General features: G+C 32.4%; 1 protein-coding gene across 1 annotated transcript in view; it reads left to right on the top strand.

Annotated features, from left to right (window-relative positions):
- Window positions 1–6560, top strand: part of LOC123656582 (serine/threonine-protein kinase S6KL-like) — a 68216-nt gene that overhangs the window by 52678 nt on the left and 8978 nt on the right. The gene's annotated exons all lie outside the window — the stretch shown is intronic.

Below are 6560 nucleotides of genomic sequence, written 5' to 3'. Positions count from 1 at the left end.
GTCTTTTAAATATTAAGGACCATAATACATCATTATAATTAAATCTTACGATCGAAGTATACCTACAATCTATAATGAATCAATGAAATTACCTCCATCTATTTTGCATGTAAAATTTTTATTACAACATTTAATATTCTTATTAAATATCGCCAAGCTACGGCTGGAACATCTATGAAACCTGTTTTAATAGCGGTAACTCTAGCGTTTAGTTTATTTTTGTTACATTTTAGGGTTTTGTTATTGAATAAAAGCAATTATTTATTATATTACATAATAAATACGAAATATTCTAGAAGTTTTTTTTTCTTCTATTAAGTCTTCACTGTCTTATACTGGCTTATCCGGCGTACTTCATACCGATTTTTTAAAAATGAATATATCGATTTTAATTTTTAAATTATCTTTTATACAAATCTTGTCCCGGCAATAGCGAAAACAAAAAAAAAAGAGTTTTCAAATTCGCTGCAGTCGTTCAGAAGTTATTAAGTTATATTATACCTAGATATTTATCGAAAGGAACTTATATTCTGCCTCTTTTTAACATGCACCTCTGCATACAAAAAAAAATGTTTCGAACCGAGTGTATGACTTTTTGTGTAGTCACTTGTATCTTAGTGAGTTTAACCATTAGCACGTCGAAAATAAAATTTTATCTTTCACGAGTTAGACTCACTACGCGTTATCGTTGTCTATTTGGAGGTGTAAGCGATTGTTCAGAAAGAAAATATTGCGAAATACACTCCTTATAAATGTTGCCAAAGAACCATACGGTGAACATTAAATTATTTACTTCGTTTAACTTATTAATTACATACTTATACTTATAAAAATTAGTCTATTCTTTTCTCAGATAAACAGTTGACTATAAATAGGTAGCAAGCTTATCAATGGGTTCTTTAAAGTCTTTCATACCAGTACCTGTTACGAATTTTTATTTGTTAAGACGTTTTTTCGGTTGCCAAAAGAAAATTTTCGCACATTTACATAGTTGGTCCGTCCGATCTGCATTTACAATGCACCGCGGCCCGTGCCCCATTCTAATACATCTCTCCGGAATGCTAATTGGAACAATTGTAAATGGACTTCTACATTTCTCTGTAACGATCTCAACCTTTGTAAATCGTTATTCTATGTGAGAACATGACAGCTCATGTCAAGCGATCCGTTACGAATAAATTTACTTATCAGTCTGAGTATTTCGATCGCGTTTTAAACGTCTCATGAAAGTGTTTGAAAACGTTTGTTTTATTATACCTACTATATTTTTTACTTTTTGTTGACGTCTTATGATTCAGCGAGTTTGAGGACGGGTTTTATGTTTTATTGAATTCAACCAAAAATAATCACAATAAATACTTACGTCTTTTCATTTATTTGAATCATCATTACAACGTGACTGTTGGTTCATTAGCGAAACAACGAGCTTATTTTGTATTATTTTTAATTAATTTATAGTAATTATTATTACTAAAGAAATATAACAATGCCTTAAAGCTTTTGGCATAACACATTGCATATAAAATTTAAAAAAAGATTAGTAGAAGTAATACACGTGGCTATTTATTAAAAAAAGAAATCGAATTAAATTTATATTTCATCCATAAATTTTCAAAATACTAAAATTCCATAAAAGTTCTTCCCCATTTCACCTTTTTTAAATTGTATTTCCGAAGAACCGAGAAACATTACTTAAAAAGTGTTTAGGCCTTAGAATAGTCCTCAGGCCATGAGAAAGAACTGTATACCCATAGCTTCAACAATTTACATTCTACGGAGATTGAGCTATTGGAACCCATTTTTTTTTAAGTCTAGTTCAATAATATTTAATTATAAAGCTTCAAAATTTACTGATATAATTTTCAATCACACAATAGTAACAATTATTAATTACAATAGTACCTAATAACATTAAAAAGCAAACTAAAAAAGTGTGTATTTATGTACGCAAGTAAGAAGTTATTGCATTGGCTAGCTAACTTCACATTGCTAACTTCTTCGTTGACTAGCCAACTTAAGATCGTAAAAATTTATTCTCATATTTTTTCCCTAACACGTCAAAAGAAGTATAACTTAAAAAAATATTAAAGGTTAATTCATATACATTTATTATAACGCCCCGTTGGCGCAACGGTTACAGCCATGGATTGTACCTGTTGCGTTGGCGGTTGCGGGTTCGATCCCCGCACATGGCAAATATTTGTATTGCGATACAGGTGTTTTCCGTGGTCTGGGTGTTTGTATAGTCTTTGTGGGTCTCGACACCGTGCCTCAGAGAGCACGTTAAGCCGTCGGTCGCGGTTGTTATCATGTACACCTGATAGCGATCGTTACTCGTAGTAGGGAATATATCCGCCAACCCGCATTGGAGCAGCGTGGTGGATTAAGCTTTGATCCTTCTCCTACGTGGGGAAAGAGGCCTATGCCCAGTAGTGGATAATACAGGCTGAAGCGAAAATATTTATCATAAGAAATTCAAAGAATATAAATGACGAACATCGAATATGTACGTTGGTTTTGAATTCATTGACATTTATTTAACTCAATATAAAACAAGAATTATTGTTTTCCACAAAATGGTGAAGTTTTAAAAACAAAATGTATTTAAAGCGTTATTTAGTAAAGCTGTTCGTCTGTTCGACATTAACATTGATCATACTTCCTGCTCACAAGCTTAGTTATTGATAGAATAAACAATAAAAATTAAAGAATAACAAAAAATATATATATTTAAAATTAATGAGAACAAAATCGAAAGAACAATTTCTAATTTACGTCGTCGTCGTCGTCGACTTAGTCTTAGGTTTTAAATCTTGTTTGGTTTTTAAAAGATAATTAATATTTTAAAAAGTTTGTATAGGTACGGTTATACTCATTTTATAAACTGGCTAGTTTGCCTGTAATTTTTATTTAAATAATAAAACATTTAAAAAAAATTAAAAAAGAATTGTAATAATGTATTAGGAACTGCTTGTATTATTTCATAAATCTTCCAGTTCAACCTGGTTAGCATAGAATATTAGACACCAGCATTATAGAGAACCTTTAGATAATTTTAACTCTTTATCAATCGAGATATCCGTCACTATTACCTATATCAATGAATATTATAATAAATCATTTAGGTACACACTAAAGTGTAAACTGATCTTAACTATACTTACTATAGGTAACATAATGCTTTATAAATATAATCTTTAATAGTTTCCGTGTGTTATTAATAATGTCAAAAACATAAACCTGTGTCGTTTTTTAATGTCAATTTCCATAACAGTACGTAAGCAAAGATATAAAGAAACATGTAACTTGCTCTTTGTAAGTCTCTATCAAAGGAATTGAAAGATTGTATTGAATAAAATACTAAATTATTGCAAAAAAAGGTTAAACTATAAAAAAGAACTTAAAGAATAACAGTTCTTCTTATTTTTAATTAATTTAGAAAACTTCAACTTTTATATGAAACAGAAATAACCGTATTTTACTTAAGACCAACGGAAAGAAAATGTAATCATCTAAATCTTAATTAGTCTTATATTTTGCTCGTGACTTGATAACATGTTATTGAATGAATACCAGGAAATAGTGAGGTAAAACAGAATCATAAAAAGCTACAAAACTGTAAGGATGATACACGAAATAATTCCCGACCTTGCCTAAAATGTACATTAACCTTTTATTTTCTTTAAAATCCTTCCTTCTACTTGTTAAAAAACGAATAGATTACTATTTATTACTTTATTAACATAGAGAATGAGGCATATGCCCAGCTGTGGGATGTTATAGGCTGAATCGACTTTATTAATATCACAAAAACCTTAAAATATACATTTTATAAATTCATGTATATATTTAATTCTTAAAATATAAACATATCTACTTAATTCATATAACTATACTTGTTGTTAAAAACTAAATTAAAAGCCAATTAATTTTGTGAGAACTATTTAAAGAGTGTCAAATGTCAAATATTTCTTCACGTAGAGATAACTGTACGAATTCAAACTGTGTAAAATTAGCTAGGTATACCTAGTCTAGTTCAGGTTTCGCATATAAAACGGTTTTTCGTGTCGCCTCTGCCGAGCCACCGGCGCCCGGCGGCGGCGCCGCGTGGCAAGACGATCAATTTATGGTCTAATGACTTTAAACCTACCTATGCTTAGTAAAGGTACAACGGATTCTGCGCTGATATTTTTTATTTTGTTGACGTATTATAAAACTTGCTTGTATTCTTTTTTTTAAATCGAAAACACTACAAGTAAACTTCTGTTTTTTCAGCATCATACATGCTATATATCTACTATAGCTTGTAAGGCTTCAAATCCGCCTTTTGCGCAAAAAAAAATATGTTGTGTTTTAGATAAATAAATAAATCATATTCCAAAATTTACCTGTGGATAAATACAATTCTATACTAATATTATAAAGAGAAAATATTTGATGTTTTGTTTCTAATTAATGCCATGTTGGCGCAGCGGTCACAGCCATGGATTGCACCTGTTGCGCTGGCGGTTGCGGGTTCGATCCCCGCACATGGCAAATATTTGTATTGGCGATACAGGTGTTTTCCGTGGTCTGGGTGTTTGTATAGTCCTTGTGGGTTGTTATCATGTACACCTGATAGCGATCGTTAGTCATAGTAGGAATATATCCGCCAACCCGCATTGGAGCAGCGTGGTGGATTAAGCTCTGATCCTTCTCATACATGGGGAAAGAGGCCTATGCCCAGTAGTGGGATATTACAGGCTGAAGCGATTGTTTGTAATTAATAAATTCAAAAACTACTGAAAAGATTTTAAAAATTCGGTCCTGGGGAAAATGTTACATTACCTGTGAGTGAGATATTTTAACGAGAAAGAACGGAACAGTCGTGTAAAAGGCCTTCTACACGGTCGGGATCGACCGCCGACCGTCGTGTCCTTGGTCGGGTCAACCAATTTTTGTATTCATTCTACACGGTCGGTGGTTGACTCAACTTGTCAGTTCTTCTTTGATGAGATGCGCTCGCGACCAAGGCCGTTGACATCAACCAAATATTGGTCGGGTCAACCGTTTTCCACACTGTCCATTTTTATATCAACCCGACCAAGGACACGATGGTCGGCGGTCGATCCCGACCGTGTAGAAGGCCTTTAACCCACGCGGCAGAAACCGCGGGCGGAAATGTTAGTATGTTTATGAGGATGCTATGGATAGAGTAACCGGACAGATTGTAAGAAGATTTGTAATAAACTTAAAGATTTTAATGACTGTATTGTTGACGACAATGCTGACACAACGTATTTAGTAAAAATTATTTAGTAAGCATTACTCAAAATAAGACAATCTGCCCCATACACTAGTCGCAGCTAATCGTTTTCTGACTTAACAGTACGTAATAGCAGGAAGGTTGTTTCCGCGTCGTCAAAACTTATGCGGCGAAATGACAAGGAATACAATGTTTTTTGCGTTGTTCGAGAAGATCGTAAGCTAAAAAAATTTATACATATTGAATGACCTTAGGATACTATTTAGTTACGTCATGAGTATTCTATTAAAAATGCACATTAAAACAACAAAATAAACTTTTCCTTAAAAACTTCTGCTGTCAATATTATAACGTCATTACATAATTTATAGTAAAATAATTTTATATAAATATAAATTTTATTTTTATATAAATTTTAAATACAATTTATAAAAAAAAATAAACTAAAAAATTTATAAGTGCCGGATTTACGAATTTGCCGCCAGTGGCTATCTAAATTTTACCGCCTCCCTGAAACTCGATACCATATTTCCAACTAGGAGTACAGTCAGACACGGATCCAGCCCTCAAAAAGCTTGTGGTTACATCCATCCGCAAAACGAAGCCAAGTATTAGTTGCGATTATTTCGGTTGAGCTTTTTCTAGGCCGCCCATTCCAAAATTCCATAAAATAATCGAGTTACAGGAAAATATATTTCAAGTGACCTTTATTTGAAGCTATTTAGGGAAAAATTTTGCCGCCCTAGGCTTCAGCCTACTCAGCCTACTGGTAAATTTGCCACTGGTTTATATAATATAAAAAAAAAGCCTATCAAATGAAAGGGTTCATTTCGTACCCATATTGTAGGAGTGTGCAATAAAAATACGTACTCCGCCATCTTAGGTATTCAGCCATGTTGGATTTAGAATGACGTCGTACAGCTAACCATGCAATCGTCATCCAAACTAAATTTGTATACAAAATTTCAGCTCAATCCTTTAAAGAGATTCAAAATTGAGTTGCAAGATTCTACCCTAACAAACATACCTACATTGCAAGTTAAACAAAAGCATTTTTTTTTTAAAAATCATTGGCATCTTGAACCTCTAAACTAGGAAAGCTCGTGTCTTAGCTGCCAGTGCTTTCCTTTTTAAACTTTGATAATAAAAGATTGTAACAGCGTTTCAAACGAGGGTACAGTCTAATGTCTAACTTAGATATTCAAAAACGTTTATTTTAGTTGTTGTTATTATTAATTTGAATTATTGTCTTTTACTAGTACTAAGATAACGCAGATATTTTCACAAATGTGATAAAAGTGGAAAAGACATATTT

This window comes from Melitaea cinxia, chromosome 9 (assembly GCF_905220565.1).
Source record: "Melitaea cinxia chromosome 9, ilMelCinx1.1, whole genome shotgun sequence".
Lineage (NCBI taxonomy): Eukaryota > Metazoa > Arthropoda > Insecta > Lepidoptera > Nymphalidae > Melitaea > Melitaea cinxia.
The sequence above is the reverse complement of the archived record's forward strand: the minus strand, read 5'-3'. Positions and strand labels throughout refer to the sequence as shown.